We start from the raw sequence: 17,497 nt of genomic DNA, 5'->3' as shown, positions 1-17,497 counted from the left end.
ACATGGCTGTGCCCAGTTCCTGGCTACTCCTCACTGTGCCCCTTCCCTTTGGGCAGCAGCACTCTGATCCCTCTGGGGAATCAGGTGTCACCTGTGACAGAAGGGAACCCAGTGCTCATACGTCCCTTTGCCTTTTGCGATTACATGATCGGGTACCTTTCATCAAGCCAGGGGAACCTAGGACTCTCTTGTTTTTAGTAACAGAGCAAAATAGATGGCTAGGTTGGCTTTGTCACGTTGAAAGAAGATAGTAAAGTGTACTTTTAAATGTCTCTGTCAGTCATAATCAAGTGCAAGTCTCGTTCTACCAGCTGATCCTGTCAGCATTCCCTAACTGTGAGTGTCTTAGGCTTGCTTTTGCAGTGATGGAACACCATGACCAAAGCAAATTGGGGAGGAAAGGGTTTATTCGGCTTATACTTCCACAGCACTGTTCATCACTGAAGGAAGTCAGGATGGGAACTCAAACAGGGCAGGAACCTGGAATCAGGAGCTGATGCAGAGGTCATTGAGGGATGCTGCTTACTGACTTGTTCCCCATGACTTACTCAGCCTGCTTTCTTGGAGAACCCAGGACCACCGGGGCAGAGATAGGCACACCCACAATGGGCTGGGCCCTCCCTTATCCATATCTATTAAGAAAATGCTCTTCAGGCTTGCCTGCAGCCTAATCCCTCAGAGGTATTTACTTACTTGAGGTGTTCTCCTCTTTGATGACATTAACTTGTGTCAAGTTGACATAAAATTAACCAACAGAGTGAGTCTTTCAAATGTATTATTATCATCATTGTTATGGCAGTATTGGGAGTGGAAGTCAATGCCACCTGCTACTTCCCTGACACTCTCTTACTTTACTTCTTATTTTAATACAGAGTCTGGCATAGAACTCACTCTGTAGCCCAGGCAGGATTTGAGTTTGCTATTCTCTTCTCTTTTCTCAGCTTCTCTGGAGCTTGGGATTAACGACCTAAGCCACCAGGCTTAGCTAAACAATTTCTTGTAATGAAGACAACACAGAAGAGAGCAAGACCAGGAGATCTGGTTTATAATTTCCCAGGGGTCACTTGGCCACTTGCATTTCTTGATCTTCTCTGCTTAGAAGCAAATTTTACATCCTATAGATCCATGAGCCACCAGCTCTCAGTTAAACCCAGAAGATCACAACTGCAGCCTGTTCTTAGAACTTCAAAAGCAACTTCACCAGGCATGTTAGGCACATTCTGGGAGTTGGCCTGTGAGTGACACTGACTGAAAGGCCATCAGCATGGGGACCGTGTGCCTGCTCTTGTGTGTCATCTCAATTTCAGTTCTGTCTTTAAGGCTGAAGTGAGATTGGATCAGGGCCCCTCAGAAGGACACTGCCCAAGCATGGCTGCTCTGAGGGCTGAATTGAGCAGGACCATTACAAAGCAATTTGGGTTCCCATGAGGAAGGGGGCAGCACAGACATCAGTGCCCAGGAAATGAAGACACTGTGTGAGAGAGAGAGAAATGAGCCACTCAGTGGATGAAGGAGAGGAGCAAGCCAGAGGGAACCAATGAGCAGGCAAGGTTGAAAAGGAGGGAGTAGAGAGCAAACAAGGGAAGTAAGGTGGCTCAGCTCTGATCAGCCCGTGGTTATCTGCTGTGGAGCAAACATTTGCAGGAATCACATATGCTGCGTGATGTCACATTGCGCGTTCCTCCTCTACTCTACATGCCTGTGCCATGCAGTGTTGTCTGGGACCTGTTATCAAGGCTCGTCAAGCATGGCAATCTAACATTTACAAGATGAACTCCGTCTTTTCCAGTGGACCGTTCACTTCACTACTGCACGCAGTGTGGTTCAGAAGACTGGAGTCAGCTGGTTTAGAAACACATGCATTCAGTACTGTTTGGCCATATGATTCTCCCCGGGAAGATAATTGGAACTGTGTTGGGGCATCTTTCTGTTGTTACAATGACAGTGAAAATGGTCACTGGCATTAGGTGGGTAGGCAGGCTTGCACGTCTGGTCTGCACAAAGAATCTCTGCCCAAATGAAACCAGTTTCCTCCCCAGATGAAGAACTCTGGATACAGCGCAGACAGTTAGCTTGTGCTATTGACTTCTCTTTCCTGTGTGTGAGCCTGCATGAGTTTACAGTTGTTGTGCATGCTGTACAGTTTTCCTATCAACTTGACACAAGCTAGCGTCACCTGAGAGACAGGACCTTCAGTTAAGGAAACACCTCCATAAGACTGGGCTGCACTCAAGCTTGTAGGCATTTTCTTTGTGTTCAGTGGGGGGAGAGCCCAGAGCATTATGAGTAGGGCTATCTCTGAGCTGGTAGTCCTGGGCTCTATAAGAAAACAGGCTGAGAGAACCATGAGGAGCAAACCAGTAAGCAGCAACCTTCCATGGCCTCTGCATCAGCTCCTGCCTCCAGGTTTCCGGCCCTCTTTGAGCTTCTGTTCTGACTTCTATCAATGATGAAGAGTGACATGGAAGGTTAAGCCAAATAAACCCTTTCCTCCCTAAGTTGTGTTGGTAGAGGCGCTTCATCACAGCAATAGTAACCCTAACTAAGACAAGGAGTGTCTTACCTATGTGTACCCATGCATGCATTGCCTGCAGAGACCACAAAGACGCATCATATTCCCTGGAACTAGAGTTACAGAGAGCTTCCACGTGGGTGCTAGGAATAGAACTTTGGTCCTCTGAAATAGCAGTAAGCTGTCTTATCATCTGTCTAGCCTTCCTCTCCTACCCCCTCATCTACCTCTCAAGGACTTCTTCACATTCGAGGTCATGACCTTTAGTGGCAGAAGAAACGAAAACATTACCTCCACCCCAAACTTTAGTTTAACTCTTATGTGGAGATTATTTATTTCATCTTGAATCAGGTAAGCATGACGGGTGTCATAAGTCTAGAGAATCTTGAAAATGTGGCTGGTGTGTGTGTGTTTAAACCTTCTAATCACAGTGAGTCTCATCTTCCTGGCAACAGAATGAAGCTTCAGTTACCCACAGATTAAATAGTATATATTGATATCTCAACTCTTACCTCCAAAGCTCCAGATTCACACACACACAAACACATATACACACACACATACACACACACACACACACACACACACACACACACACAAACATACACACACACATGAAGGAAAAAGAACAGTCTTGAAATATGACAAGTTTTCTATTTATGCAGGCTTTCATGTTTCCTTCTTCAAGGACAAGCATGGAGAACCTGAGAACATGCACCTGTACACGCTGTGCTGATGGTGCCACAGGTCTACCTCAGGCTTTGTGGTTTCTGTTCCCTGGCATCTGAACATTCACTGAAATACTAGCCTAGTGTTGATTTTATCCTGGCATTTTTCATTTCTAAAACACTGATTGTGTTTATTTATTAATTTATTTATATGTGTGAGAGAGAGAGCTGTAGTGTTTCCCCAAGAAAAGTCTACTCCATGCTATACACACAGAGTTCTACTCACCCCAGAAAAGAAGGGAACCGACAAAAGACCACAAAGTCCAACGTGGTGAACCAATGAGTTCTGGGCTCACCAGGATGAGCCCCAGATGCCCTGCGGGTTCTTGTCCTGCCTCTTGAGTTCTAAGCTGAGTCTGGGCTTTAGCTTTTTGTGGATTTGGCCTGGACCTTTGCCCTACAAACTACTATGATACTTGGACTGTTTCTGGTGGATTTTTATGATAAATGTCTGTCCTAAGCACATATTGAACACTCATTTGAACACGTAGTCCCCAAGCGATACCCCTAGAAGAAGTCCCATGTGAAAGGCAGCTGGTTTCCTTCTCCACAGTAGGAAATGCTTCTGCCATGGGGATATTTTCCATGTGCCACCAACTCCCTCAGCTGGCTCTATAAACACTGGCTACAGAAGCTGTGGCTTGTACCCGTCACAGTTTTCTTCAGCTGCTCAGATGGCTTCTCTGTAGAAGCATCACTTATCAGGGACATGGCCACTCCTGGCGTAAAAGCAAAGCCCTGGACATTCCAGAACACTCTACGACTTCTGTGATGTCACACACATAAAACATCTTATTTCCACACTGTGAGGAAGAAAGAAAGATCCTATTTTCCTAAGAGAGGTATGCACTACAAATAAAGGCCATTTTACCTCAGCCTGGAGAAAGCCAACTTCCCAAAGGGTTTCTGGAGCAATGGGATTTGCTGTAGTTTCTTCACAGCTGAAACAATGCGAACAAAAAGTAAAAATTGCCACATTAGAGGGAAATTGTGTGTCTCCAGAAGTTTTAAAATATGCAGCCATTCTCACTCATGAGCACGAGGCTTCCTGGGTTCTCTCCGCAATCGCTTCCCAGTTCCCTCCAACTGAACAGCTGTAAATGGTCTTGGTAAATCGCGCTGGTACATCTCCATCAACATTAGCAAAATTCATGTCGACTGCACAGACAACGGTGGACCTTGAAAGGCTCTCATCTCCTTGCATGGAGAACACACATCTGTGTCGCACGCACTGACGCTTCCCCCTACGTCATGGTGCCAGTGGCTTGCCAATCTTGGTCTCCTCTGGACTCAGAAGGCTCCTTGCTCATTTGTCAGGTTTAGTGTTGATGAGCTGTGTCCTGACAGCGCAGCTTTTCCATCTCCTCCTCGGCCACAGCTGGCTTTTCACACCAGCAGATGAGGTTTTCCTTGCAGAACAGGTACGTTTGCGTGCTGTGAAGACAGATGACAAATTGCTTGTGAGACTGCACCATTCTGCATAACTTCAAGAAGATGTCCATTATTCTGTGAGCTGAATCTTTTTTCCTATTGAAATATATACAAAGGCTTAAGATCTCTGCCTAGCAGGAGTCGTTATTCCAAGTTTTCAGGTTGACTTTTTTTGCCTAAAAGTCATTTGACACAGTCTTTAAGCCCAGAACCTGGCTGACAAACTCACTGACACACCTCCATATTTGACCTAGGCAGAAATTGAGCAAGTGCTTCTCACACTATTTGTGATATCTAGTGCTTTTTATGTCCATCATATCATGAACAGGTACTTTTGTGAAATGACCAAATTGCATACAAAGGTTTTCAATGTTTTCTCACCTGCCCTGTGTTCACTTAAATGCATGACACTGTTAGTTCACAGAGAAACCCAGGTCCGGACCTCACATATACACGAACACAGTCATACCTCCTCGGAAACACTCCTCTAAGATTCATCCTGCAAACAGTAGCATGTGATTCAAGATGTTCTCAGCCCCAAGTCCTGCCAGATAGCGGTGTGCCTGCGAGCAAAGAACCCAACTCTGTGCATTCATTCACTCAGCAGCAAATAGTTGGGTATCTACTCTGAGCTTGTCTGGGCGCCGGAGAAATGAAAATGAATTAATTGAAAAAGGAGCTGCCATCAAGGGACCTATAAAGGAGGCCTGAGTGGGGTCTGCTAGAAGTTCAGGCAGAGTAGAGGACTGAGAGTTTTAAAAGTTAGGGTTTTCTCCAGAGAAGCCTCCTATCTTACTATATAATAGAATGACAGAATGCATTCCTAAGGAACTCATTCCTCTGTAAGATGGAAAATAATGTTTGAAGGGCGTAACCAGTAAGGAAAGCAGAGACAGAAGTTCTTGAGCCTGGCTTTAGTGACTTTTCGATTGCTGTGCTAAAACACAGTGACTTAGCAACTTTAAGTGTTTAGTTGGGCTGGCAGTTTCAGAGGGCCAGAGTCCATGAGGGTTAAAGCAGAGAGTCTCGCCACAGGGGGAGTGGAGAGCTCACATCCTAAACTGCAAGTAGGAGTGAGAGCTTACTAGGAAAGACTGAGTCTTTCGTAAACCTCAAAGCCTACCCTCAGTGACCTCTCCTCCACCAAGGCCACACCTCCTAATCCTTTTCCACCAATAAGGAACACATGAACCTATTGGGGTTAGTCCCATTCAAACTTCCATAACCATAAAAACAAAGATCCTTTTTAAACAAGATTCAAGGCAAGGACCTAAACACAACTTGTCTTTGACCCTCCAAATTTGTTCTATGATTTGTACATCCATGTTGTGGCACACATGCTCACACTTGTACATATGCATGCACATGTATATTACATACCCACGAAGAAAGAAGAAAAGAAACAGTTCTATTCAACGAAATTCTTGAAACATGGGAGAAGCTGGAGAGATAGTTCAGGGGTTAAGAGCATCTTCTGCTCTTTTAGAGGACCTGAATTCAATTCCCAGCACCCATATCAAGTAACTAACTCACAGCCACCTATATCTTCAGACCCACAGGGATCTAATTACTTTGGCCTCGGTAGACACATGAATACGCGTGCATATACCTACACCGAGATAAGAGATACACATAGACAGAATTTAAAATGACAAAAATGAATCTTAAAAAAAAAACTACATAATTTTTCATCAACCTATCTCCACATCAACTTTAATGTAATTTGTTACTACAGACACTTCCTATAAGAAACACTAAAGAGACATCTTAGTCTCAAGTAAAAGGCTATCAGCTCATTAGTGAAATGTACAGGAAAGAAAGTATCAGATGGCTGCGTAAGAAGTTGCAATGTAGATTAATGTATCGTTTGGCTATGACTCTTGTTGCCTTCCTGAAACATGGTAATTTTATGAAACAAGTTGTACAAATTTCTACTGATGAGGCATAAAGAGATCACTGTGGTGATAGCAGCATAGTAGAGAGCCAGCGCTACATATCCCAAATGTTTCCAAAATAAACGATGTAAGAAATGGTCCCTAGTTTATTGGGAGACCAGTATTATTACAACACCAAGCCAAAGATATCACAAGAGCACTGCTGACAAATGGTCTCTCACGAATAACGGTAGAAAAATCCTCATCAAAATACTAGTAAGTTGAGTTCAGTAGGGAATGGAAAGGACAATCCAAGTCATTAGAAGACACATTAATCCGGCGAATCAAGGGATATCCAGTGAGTCAGAAGAGGCATTTAAAAATTCTAGCCCTCTCTCCACACAAGTAAAACATGGCTGAAAACACTTAGAAAGTGGGAACAGAAGGTCCGTCTCTTAGCTGATGGAAGCATCCTGGAATATCTCCCTCTAGCTACTTGATGCTCTTAGTGAGTAGACCTAGACAATAGTCATCACAGGAAGGCTACCCTAAGTCAGGAGCAAAGCATGGCTTGTCTGCCCTTCAAAATTCCTCTCAAAACTCCAGCTGCCCGTTTGTTGCCCCTGTTTTCAGAAACCATCAAGCTGCTATTGAAATCTGTATGGAAATGTAACAGACTCATAACAGCAAGAACAATCCTGAGAAAGAATAAAATCGGAGTACTTCGTGATTTGGAAGTGCAGCAATCAAGATGATGATGTGGTTCTGGAGAAAGGATGGCGTAAATCTTTATATTACAGAAGTTATGGAATGGAATAATAATCCATTTTTACATGCGTGGTCAACTGACTTCTAATAGAAATTTAACAGGGACAGAATAGTCTTCTTCACCCTGGCATGTAGGGAACACTCGATATCCATGTTTCAGTTATTTTTCTATAGCTGTAATAAAGCAATCTAACTAAGACAACCTAGAGAAGGAAGGGTTCATTGGGGCTTATGGTTCCATAGGGATGAAAGTCCATCACCTTCACTGCAGGGAAGCTTGGTAGAAGACAGACGCAGCAGCTGGAGCAACAAGCTGTGAGCTCACATCTTAAACTGTGAGCAGGGGGGCAGAAAGCAAACTGTGAGCAGAGCATCCCTTTAAAATCGTCAAGACCCACCCCCAGGAAGTATCTCCAGTGAGGCCACACCTCCTTGGCTTCAGCAGGCAGTGCCACCCACTGGAGAGCAAGTATTTAAATGCCCAAGGCTTATGGGGGGAATGACAGAGTCAAACCACCACATTCCACATGTGTTGACCAGGCTACCTCACAACGTGTAAAAATGAACCAAAAGTGGACCAGAGGTTTAGGTGCACCAGCTACAACTATAAAACTCTTTGAAGGAAATCAAGTTGTAAATATTGTAGAATTTGAACAGGTTACAGTTTCTTCCTTCCCTCCCTCCCTCCCTCCCTCCCTCCCTTTCCTTCTTTCTTCATTCCTTTTTTATGATTTATTTATTTTATTTATATGAGTGCACTGTAGCTGTCTTCGGACAAACCAGAAGAGAGCATCGGATCCCATTACAGATGGTTGTGAGCCACCATGTGGTTGCTAGGAATTGAACTCAGGACCTCTGGAAGATCAGTCAGTGCTCTTAACCGCTGAGCCATCTCTCCAGCCCTAGGTGACAGTTTCTTAAATACAGCATCTAAAGTGAAAATAATAGAAGGAAAAATAGTTAAATTAAACATCACAAGGATTAAAACTTGTTCATCAAAAGAGGAGAATTTAAAGTCAGTCAACCCATGAGGAGGAAGAACATATCTGAGGAAGGGTTAGAATTAGAGTTTTTAAAATGCTCTTGCCACTCAAGCACTTAAAGAAAATTAATCCAATTTGCAAAAAAGCAAAGGACATCAAATAGAAATCTCTTACCAAACAGAATACAGGTGTCCTATTGATGCCTGGAAAGACACCCAGGCTCCTCAATCGCTGCAGGGACATTTAAACAATGAAGAGATGACACCTTAGAGCAGGGGTTCTCAACCTGTGGGTCTGTGACCCCTTTGGTGGTAGAATGATCCTTTCATAGAATGGATCTATGGCCATTCTGAATGGGCCTAAGGCCATTCTGAAAAAATGCAAATATTTACATTACTATTCATAACAGTAGCAAAATTACATTTACTAAGTAGCAACAAAACTAAGTATGAAAAAAAAAACTATGTCTGGGGGTCACCACAACACGGGGAACTGTATTAAAGAGTTGCAGTATTAGGAAGATTGAAAACCATTGCCTTAGATCCCTTAGGATGGTTACAATGTAAAGAAAGGAAAAGGGCCATGTTGGTAAGGATGGGGAGACAGGGAGTGTAAGGAGCCGTCCTCACATTCGCCATTATAAGATGGCACTGACACCTGTGTTCTAAGTAGTAAACAAACCATCTGCACATGCGCTGGGGTAGTTTCCCACCCCATGTGCTCTGCCTTTCCCGTGATGACAACTCTGGCTGATGGGCTGCAGCCAATCAGGGAGTGACACTCCGAGGTGGAGGACAGTCCTCCATAAAAGGGAGGGGGCTCCGCCATCTCTCGCTCTCTCTCTGGCTCCTTTCTCCACTGGCTCCTGATGGGGTAAGCAATAAAGTTTGTACTGCAGAAGATTCCGGTTGCCCTGAGCGTGTTCTTACCAGGGGGACACACAAAAGCGGCGGGCAACAAATGGTGCCGAAACCCGGGAACTACTGCATCACGGAGAAGGAGCGGTTAATGAAGTGTTCCCACAAAACAGACTGTTGAGAAGGATCCGGCATGGGTTCAGAACTCTTCAGCTGGGGAACGGAGCAGAACCAGAACTGCTGGGATGGGACGCGTGTTACAGCTTTACAAGGTATGTCTAGTCTTGAACTTTCTCTAGTGTTAAAAGCCCTTTTATTTCTTTTCACATGTCAACAAGTGGTTAAGGCAGGGTGGAGAATTCTGGACGAAATTCAAGACAGTCTATCAGAAGTAAAGTGGGGAGAGATTAGAAGGAAAGAGGAGAGAAAACAAAGGAAAAAAGAAAAGTTAATGTCAGGGAAAAATACCTGGGGAGAGATTGGAAGGAAAGAGGAGAAAAGAGATGAGTTTAAGGAGCCAGTTCTTAATAGCTGTGAATCAGATGAAGAAATTAGCCCTTCTGAGGAAACAGACTTGGAGGAGGAAGCAGCTTGTTATGAGAGAGAAATGCGAGCTTATAGGTCAAGAAAAAAGCCAAAAGCGACTGGCAAAGGCCAGCTTGCTGCTCGGCCTCAGGGCAGTCGGCTTCAGGGTCATAGTGCACCTCCGCCCTATGCGGAGCCCCCGCCCTGCGTAGTGCGTCAGCCCTGCGCAGAGAGGCAGTGCGCAGACTCGTTCATTCCAAGAGAGGAACAAAGGAAGATACAACAGGCATTTTCGGTCTTTGAAGGAGCCGAGGGTGGGCGTGTTCACGCTCCGGTAGATTATACACAGATTAAAGAGCTTGCCGAATCGGTCCGTAAATATGGAACCAATGCTAATTTTACCTTGGTGCAGTTAGACAGGCTTGCTGGCATGGCACTAACTCCTGCCGACTGGCAAATGATTGCAAAAGCCGCTCTCCCCAGTATGGGCAAATATATGGAATGGAGAGCACTATGGCAAGAGGCTGCACAAACTCAGGCCCGAGCAAATGCTGCCGCTTTGACTCCAGAGCAGAGAGATTGGACCTTTGACCTGTTAACGGGTCAGGGAGCTTATACCACTGATCAAACAAATTATCACTGGGGAGCTTATGCCCAAATTTCCTCCGCGGCTATTAAGGCCTGGAAGGCACTCTCCCGAACAGGTGAAGCCACTGGACAATTAACCAAGATCATCCAGGGACCCCAGGAGTCCTTCTCAGACTTTGTGGCCAGAATGACAGAGGCAGCAGAGCGTATTTTTGGAGATTCAGAGCAAGCCTCACCTCTGATAGAACAGCTCATTTATGAGCAAGCCACACAGGAGTGTCGAACGGCCATAGCCCCAAGAAAGAATAAAGGCTTACAGGATTGGCTCAGGGTTTGTCGAGAGCTCGGGGGACCTCTCACCAATGCAGGCTTAGCGGCTGCCATCCTCCAATCCCAAAAACGCTTCATAGGCAGAAATGATTGGAGGACATGTTTTAACTGTGGGAGGCCTGGGCATTTTAAGAAAGATTGTAGAGCTCCAGACAAAAAAAGGGGGACCCTCACTCTTTGCTCTAAGTGTGGCAAGGGCTATCATAGAGCCGACCAGTGTCGCTCTGTGAGGGATATAAAGGGCAGATTCCTTCCCCCACCTGATAACCAATCAGCTGATGTGTCAAAAAAACGGGCTATCGGGCCCTCGGTCCCAGGGCCCTCAAAGATATGGGAACCGGTTTGTCAGGACCCAGGAAGCAGTCAGAGAGGCGACCCAGGAAGACCCACAAGGGTGGACCTGCGCGCCACCTCCGATTTCCTACTAATGCCTCAAATGAGTATTCAGCCAGTGCCGGTGGAGCCTATACCATCTTTGCCCCCTGGAACCATGGGCCTTATTCTCGGCCGGGGTTCACTCACCTTGCAGGGCTTAGTAGTCCACCCTGGAGTTATGGATTGTCAACATTCCCCTGAAATACAGGTCCTGTGTTCAAGCCCTAAGGGCGTTTTTTCTATTAGTAAAGGAGATAGGATAGCTCAGCTGCTGCTCCTCCCTGATAATACCAGGGAGAAATCTGCAGGACCTGAGACAAAGAAAATGGGCTCCTCTGAAAATGATTCTGCCTATTTGGCTGTATCTTTGAATGATAGACCTAAGCCCCGCCTTAAGATCAGCGAAAAAGAGTTTGAAGGCATCCTTGATACCGGAGCAGATAAAAGTATAATCTCTACACATTGGTGGCCCAAAGCATGGCCCACCACAGAGTCATCTCATTCATTACAGGGCCTAGGATATCAATCATGTCCCACTATAAGCTCTGTTGCCTTGACATGGCAATCCTCCGAGGGGCAGCGAGGAAAATTCATACCTTATGTGCTCCCACTCCCGGTTAACCTCTGGGGGAGGGATATTATGCAGCATTTGGGCCTTGTTTTGTCCAATGAAAATGCCCCGTCGAGAGGGTGTTCGGTTAAAGTAAGAAATATCATGGCAAAGATGGGTTATAAAGAGGAAAAAGGGTTAGGAAATGAACAATTAAAACTGGGCCATATTGAACCATCTACCTCACCTTGGAATACTCCAATTTTTGTAATTAAGAAAAAGTCAGGAAAGTGGAGACTGCTCCATGACCTCAGAGCCATTAATGAGCAAATGAACTTATTTGGCCCCGTACAGAGAGGTCTCCCTGTACTTTCCGCCTTACCACGTGGCTGGAATTTAATTATTATAGATATTAAAGATTGTTTCTTTTCTATACCTTTGTGTCCAAGGGATAGGCCCAGATTTGCCTTTACCATCCCCTCTATTAATCACATGGAACCTGATAAGAGGTATCAATGGAAGGTCTTACCACAGGGAATGTCCAATAGTCCTACAATGTGCCAACTTTATGTGCAAGAAGCTCTTTTGCCAGTGAGGGAACAATTCCCCTCTTTAATTTTGCTTCTTTACATGGATGACATCCTTCTATGCCATAAAAACCTTACCATACTACAAAAAGCATATCCTTTTCTACTTAAGACTTTAAGTCAGTGGGGTTTACAGATAGCCACAGAAAAGGTCCAAATTTCTGATACAGGACAATTTTTGGGCTCTGTGGTGTCCCCAAATAAAATTGTGCCCCAAAAGGTAGAGATAAGAAGAGATCACCTCCATACCTTAAATGATTTTCAGAAGCTGTTAGGGGATATTAACTGGCTCAGACCTTTTTTGAAGATTCCTTCCGCTGAGTTAAGGCCTTTGTTTGATATTTTAGAAGGAGATTCTCATATCTCCTCCCCTAGGGCTCTTACTCTAGCTGCTAGCCAGGCCTTACAAAAGGTGGAAGATGCCTTACAGAATGCACAATTACAACGTATTGAGGATTCGCAGCCTTTTAGTTTATGTGTCTTTAAGACAGCACAATTGCCAACCGCAGTTTTGTGGCAGAATGGGCCATTGTTGTGGATCCATCCAAATGTATCTCCAGCTAAAATAATAAATTGGTATCCTGATGCAATTGCACAGCTCGCCCTTAAAGGCCTAAAAGCAGCGATCACCCATTTTGGACGAAATCCCTATCTTTTAATTGTACCTTATACCGCTGCACAGGTTCAGACCTTGGCAGCCACATCTAATGATTGGGCAGTTTTAGTTACCTCCTTTTCAGGACAAATAGATAACCATTATCCAAAACATCCAATTTTACAGTTCGCCCAAAATCAATCTGTTGTGTTTCCACAAATAACAATAAGAAACCCACTTAAAAATGGGGTTGTGGTATATACTGATGGATCAAAAACTGGCATAAGTGCCTATGTGGATAATGGTAAAGTAGTATCCAAACAATATAATGAAAATTCACCTCAAGTGGTAGAATGTTTAGTGGTTTTAGAAGTTTTAAAAACCTTTTTAGAACCCCTCAATTTTTTAGAAGTGGCTGGAGTGATTAAGCCTTCCAGTAAAGTTGCCAATATTTTTCAGCAGATACAATTAGTTTTGTTATCTAGAAGATTTCCTGTTTATATTACTCATGTTAGAGCCCATTCAGGCCTACCTGGCCCCATGGCTCTGGGGAATGATCTGGCAGATAAAGCCACTAAAGTGGTGGCTGCTGCCCTAACATCCCCGATAGAGGCTGCAAGAAATTTTCATAACAATTTTCATGTGACGGCTGGAACATTACGCCGCCGTTTCTCCTTGACGAGAAAAGAAGCCCGTGACATTGTTACTCAATGTCAAAGCTGCTATGAGTTCTTGCCAGTTCCTCAGGTGGGAATTAACCCACGCGGTATTCGACCTCTACAGGTCTGGCAAATGGATGTTACACATGTTTCTTCCTTTGGAAAACTTCAATATCTCCATGTGTCCATTGACACATGCTCTGGCATCATGTTTGCCTCTCCTTTAACCGGAGAAAAGGCCTCACATGTGATTCAACATTGCCTTGAGGCATGGAGTGCTTGGGGAAAACCCAAACTCCTTAAGACTGATAATGGACCAGCTTATACATCTCAAAAATTCCAACAGTTCTGCCGTCAGATGGACGTGACCCACCTGACTGGACTTCCATCTAATAAAACAGGAGGCTCTACCCCGAGTACCAAGAGTGTCTGTGTCTACAGCACTTTTACACTCAATTTTTTAAATCTTGATTCTCATGGCCATACCACGGCTGAACGACATTGTTCAGAGCCAGATAGGCCCAATGAGATGGTTAAATGGAAAGATGTTTTAAATAACAAATGGAAAGGCCCGGATCCTATTTTGATAAGATCCAGGGGAGCTGTTTGTGTTTTTCCACAGAATGAAGACAACCCATTTTGGATACCAGAAAGACTCACCCGAAAAATCCAGACTGACCAAGGGAATACTGATGTCCCTTGTCTTGGTGATGTCCAGTGTGATGACAACGAAGGGAGAGCAGCGTTGGGAGATACAGAATTGGACGGCTAAATTTGAACAGACCCTTTGAAAATTAAGACTTGCCCCATGCACTTGGACCTGTCCCTGACCTAAGGACTATCTTTTCAACATTTTCCTTCTTTAAAGAATGGGTGGGGGTGGAATTATTTGGAGCTGTTCTTTGCTGTGGATTAGTGTTGCTTCTTTGATTGGTCTGTAAGCTTAAGGCCCAAATTAGGAGAGACATGGTGGTTATTTCCCAAGCGCTTGCAGCACTAGAACATGGTGCTTCCCCTGATATATGGTTATCTATGCTTAAGCAATAGGTCGCTGGCCACTCAGCTCTTGCACCCCACGAGGCTAGTCTCATTGCACGGGATAGAGTGAGTGTGCTTCAGCAGCCCGAGAGAGTTGCACGGCTAAGCACTGCAGTAGAAGGGCTCTGTGGCATTTATGAGCCTATTCTAGGGAGACATGTCATCTTTCAAGAAGGTTGAGTGTCCAAGTGTCCTTCTCCCAGGAAAAACGACACGGGACCAGACCAGGACCCCTCCGGGTGGTGAGCCTGGGAGGAGGTTTTGTGTACGGCTCCTTTACCTGCACACTGGGGATTTGACCTCTATCTCCACTCTCATTATTATGGGTGGCCTATTGCTCTTAAATAAAAGAAAAGGGGGAGATGTAAGGAGCCGTCCTCACATTCGCCATTATAAGATGGCACTGACACCTGTGTTCTAAGTAGTAAACAAACCATCTGCACATGCGCTGGGGTAGTTTCCCACCCCATGTGCTCTGCCTTTCCCGTGATGACAACTCTGGCTGATGGGCTGCAGCCAATCAGGGAGTGACACTCCGAGGTGGAGGACAGTCCTCCATAAAAGGGAGGGGGCTCCGCCATCTCTCGCTCTCTCTCTGGCTCCTTTCTCCACTGGCTCCTGATGGGGTAAGCAATAAAGTTTGTACTGCAGAAGATTCCGGTTGCCCTGAGCGTGTTCTTACCAGGGGGACACACAAAAGCGGCGGGCAACAAGGGAGACCCTGTGTTCTGACACTGATGGAAGTATACAGCCATACAGCTGCTGACTGATGGGCCTGTGGTTCCTCAGAACTTAAAACAGTCCCAGCGACTTCTCTACTAGTTATACATCCAAAAGAACTGGAAATATTTGTTAGGAAAATGTTACATGGATCGTCAAACATTTTAGAGTAGCAATACAAATGCCCTCCAGCTGATGACTGGGTAACAAATTATAATACATCTGCAACATCTTAACAATGACTTTTTAAAAATAGTGATTTTATTTTTAATTTTGTATCCATGTTTCTGTGTGTGTGTGTGTATGTGTGTGTGCGTGCATAGGTACCAACAGAGGCAAGACGAAAATATTAGATCCCCTGGAACAGGAGTTAAAGGTAGTTGTGAGCCACCACCAGCGGGTACTGGGAACTGAATTTGCATTCCACACAAGAACAGAATGTAAGCCATCTCTCTGGCCCTACAATGAGTTCTTAATTAGCTACAAAAAAGGCACAAGGTACTAGTGTAGCTGAACTTCTGAGACATACTAAAAGTCAGAATGAAAACCTATGCCTGCAGGATTCAAAGAACACATCAAGAAGACACGGCAGAGAAATTTGTCTTCCTGCCTTCCTCAGGGAGGAGGGAGGAGGCATTTTCTGGGGGAGGTCGGGTAATGGACGCGTTCCAAAACTGCAGAGTGCTGGTGCTGACACAAGATTCTAAATATCCTAAAATAAAACCCACCGAACTTTGCATGTTTAGATGGTTAAAATGGTGAGTTTTATTTTATAGCAATTTCATCTTAATTAAAAAAAATATCTTTTAAAAGCATAGCCTTGGTGGGTTATGGGCAAATTTGAATACTTAAGCCCTCTGTCTGCAGCTGGCTTTCCTACAGCGGCTATGCAGAGATCAAATGACTCACTAGTAATAAGAGCGCACAGGTGTGGACCAGCACCAGAGTCAAGCCCAACCTAGCTGCCAGGCACAGCAGGCAGGGCACCCGGGGGCCGTAGCACGTTCTAGAAAGCCATAAAATGATTTAATTTTAGTTTATCTTAAAATCAGAATTGAAAATGAATCTATAGTCATAAATCCAGCACTAATCTTTCTACCAAGAGTCATAAAGCATAATTTTTAAGTGTTTTATTTTAATGGTGGAAGAAATCCAGGAAGACAAAAGTGCCCGGGGACCACAGAAGTCAACTTGTGGCTCCGGCCACACAAGCAGCCTTAAGGAGACACAGATGGATTCCAGAGGTTCCGAAGATAACAAGGGATGGGGTTGGCGGCTAGATAAGGGATCTCAAAGCTGGATGGATGCAGCTGGGTGGATGCTGGTGTCGACCACTGAGGTGAGGACCCATGGGAGAAGGCTGGAGGAAGACTGAGAGATGAGCTCATGTCTGGCCTGGAGCTATCCAAGGCCCTGGAGAAGAGTCTGTGTAAACAAACAGTCCTGTGGCCACACCAACACTTGTGCTTCTCAGCTCCTCATGACTACTCCATAGTCCCTTCTTTGCCTTCTTTGGATACATTCTTCATGCTGGTATTTTCTTTATTTTACATTTGCTACTAGAGATTAGAGAAACTGGAACAAGTCTCTCTCTCTCTCTCTCTCTCTCTCTCTCTTTCTCTTTCTCTCTTTTCCCTGAAATGTGCAAGTGCTAATGTACTGTCAATTAAAAATAACTTTAAGAAAAAAGACATGCAGATAATGACCCAACTTCCCTTTGCACATCAAGGCAGATAAAGCTACAAGAATTAATAATAATAAAGACAGCCTATTATAGTCAACAAGTCACATTAGCTGTGATCACATGGGAAATGCTCAGGGTGATGAAAACTCAACAGCTGCCGACTGGACTAAACTATAGAACCGAGGACGAAAGAAGTGTCTTCGTAGTGTTCTAATGAGGTTTTACAACCAAAGCATTTTTTTAAAAAAATGAAGAGATGTGATATGAATTTGGTGACTTTAGCAACATCTTGAATAACTTCAGACAGCATCCTAAGTTCATATTTTCAAAACAATAAATTTGGAGAGAAGCCTATGTCATTTGCAAACCACACATACATATACATACACACACACATATATATACATTTTATATATATATATATATATATATATATATATATATATACACACACATACATACACACACACGAGACACACACCAACACATGCATACGTATACATACACACAGACACACCGACACACACACATCCAAACACACACACACACACAGATACACACCTATTAACATATACACAGAGATACACAGGCACACATGAACATCAACACACACAGATACACACCTATTAACACACATATACAGAACCACAGACACAGATAAACTCTCTCTCTCTCTCTCTCTCTCTCTCACAC

This window comes from Mus caroli, unplaced genomic scaffold (assembly GCF_978045245.1).
Source record: "Mus caroli unplaced genomic scaffold, Mus_caroli_1 scaffold_15, whole genome shotgun sequence".
Classification (NCBI taxonomy): domain Eukaryota; kingdom Metazoa; phylum Chordata; class Mammalia; order Rodentia; family Muridae; genus Mus; species Mus caroli.
This window is presented reverse-complemented; position numbering follows the sequence as displayed.